Source organism: Chrysochloris asiatica, unplaced genomic scaffold (genome assembly GCF_000296735.1).
Source record: "Chrysochloris asiatica unplaced genomic scaffold, ChrAsi1.0 scaffold00003, whole genome shotgun sequence".
NCBI classification, from domain to species: domain Eukaryota; kingdom Metazoa; phylum Chordata; class Mammalia; order Afrosoricida; family Chrysochloridae; genus Chrysochloris; species Chrysochloris asiatica.
Window position 1 is genome coordinate 46,090,753 of NW_006408521.1, and position 2,589 is coordinate 46,093,341.

Below are 2,589 nucleotides of genomic sequence, written 5' to 3' on the forward strand. Positions count from 1 at the left end.
CTGGGTCTATGCTACTACTCCTTGGATGTATCTCACATCCTCATGATCCAACATGACTTCTGGAATGATAGCTATTACATCCATGTTCCAAGCAGTGAACTGGGAGAGAAAAAGAGGATGGCCCTTTTCCCTTTTTCAGAAATCCTTTCAGAATTCTCATAACATGTTTTTTCCCTATTACTGCTAACCAACTCTTTTGTTCCATGGCTGTATGTCGCTGCAAAGGAGGATATGGAAAATGCGTTTCCATTCCTGGAGATAATGCTTAAAATCAAATCCAGGATGATGTTACTAGCAGAGATGGGGAGAATGAATAGTGGAAGGCTGTTTGTATCCTCTGCCATGCTACCTCATGGGAATGCTGTCATGGTGATAGGAGGTAATTCTCAAAATGTCTGACACAGAAAGAGCTCATTATGTGTTGGGTATTCCTGTTCTAAAACTGCCGCACAATTATCACAACTCAGGCGTCTTCATTCAATGGGCTCGGAGTGGGCACCCTTCACGAGTTCTGTCAATGACTCCAGAATGTGAAGCGACACGCTGGTGCTTGGTTATACATTTCTCCCAGCATAATAAGAAAAAAATAAAGGAATATAATCTACTGTGTGTGTCTGTAGTGTTGGGAAGTCACCATTTGGCTTGGACACACTGGAGACAGTTGCTTTAAGGGTGCTGAGTCATGCCAATTGTGCAGTAAAACGCTAGGCAGTGAATTCATCAAGAGCACTAACAGTTTTTGACCCAGTAATTGCACTTCTGGGAATCTATCAAAAGGGAAAAAACACTAAATATGGAAAACAGCTTTAGGTACAAAGACATTCTCTGCTAGATTATTTATAAGACTGAAAATGATTGGAAATATCCTAAGTATCTTACAATAAAGAAGTGGTTGATGTTATTATTAAGTGACGTCGAGTCGATTCTAACTCATAGTGACCTTGTTTGGTAAACAGTATTACAGTTACATAACAGAATATGATGTAGCCACTAAAATGGTATTTACAAAAATGCATTGTTTTTGTTAAGTGCCGTCGAGACGGTTCCGACCCATAGCGACCCTGTACAGGGTTTCCGAGGGTGTAAATCCTTACGGGAGTAGAAAGCCTCATCTTTCTCCCGTGGAGCGGCTGGTAGTTTCGAACCGCTGACCTTAAGGTTCGCAGCCCGATTCGTAACCACTACGCTACCAGAGCATGCATAATGCAGTGTTAAATAGCAAAATAAAACACAACATGATGCATACAAGATTGACAGAAAATTGATAATAAACATGGTTGTTAAATGTCATCATAGTTTGAGAGAAAATACATCAAAACGGGTTTTGGGTGACAACTAGTCATACTCCTGATGCTATGCATTTATTTATTTTAAAACTAAATTATAATACAACAGTATTTTCATAATTACACATAAACTCTTTGATACAGGTGTTTAATTATTTTCCTCTTTTTCTTTTTTTTACTGTGGTTTGGGTGAAAGTTTACAGAATAAGTTAGTTATCCACTGAACAATTTAGACACATTTCAGTTCATGACTCTTCCCATTTCCTCCTGGGTTTCCCATTTCCATTTGTCCTTCTTTCCTTTCTCTCCCTACCTGTTGGACTTTGTTATTGTGGAAATGCAGCCTTTTTGGTCTTGTTCTGAGGACTATGTTCCCAATGGGTGTTATTCTTCACATTGTAAACTTTTCTATTGTTTGGCTGAAAGGTGATTTCCAGAGGTTCAGTTCCAGGTTTGAAAGGTGTCTAGGAACCATGGTCTCTATTCAGACCAATAAATATGGTCTTATTTTTTTCATGACTTAGACTTTTGTTCCCCATTTTTTTGACACTGTGTCCAGGACCTTTTTTTGTGATTCCAGTCACAGCAGACAGTAGAAGTGCTGACAACCATTAGTTGTGTTGATCTGAGGGTCATGGAGTCCGTGTTTGTATGGTCCATTAATTCTTTGACCTAATTGTTTCCTTCCACCACTTGTCTGTTAGTTTGTCGTACTGTGGTGGCTTGCGTGTTGCTGTGGCTCTGGATGATATGCCATAGGTACTTTAAATACCAGCAGGATCACTCATGATAGAGAGGTTTCAGCTGAGCTTCCAGATGAAGACAGACTAACAAGGAGATACAGATTACATCCGAATATTTAGTCACTGAAATCATTATGAATAGCAGTGGAACACTCTCAGCAACAGAATTTTAAATATTGAAACATGATGAACAAGGAACACCAAATTATTGTCAGGTATAATGCCAGAAGATGAGCCCCTCAGGTTGGAAGGCACTCAAAATACGACTAAGGAAGAGCTACCTCCTCAAAGCAGAGTTGACTGTGATGACTCGAATGAAGTGAAGTCTTCTGGACCTTCCTTTGCTGATGGGACACAACTCAAAATGAAGAGAAACAGCAGTAAACATCCATTTACAATTAGAACATGGAATGTACAAAGTATGAATCTAAGGTAATTGTCAAAAATGAAATTGAATGCATAAAAATTGATAGCCTAAGCATTAGTGAGCTAAAATGGACTGACATTGGTCATATTCACATAGTTCACTATGCCAGGAATGACAAACTGAAAAGGAATGG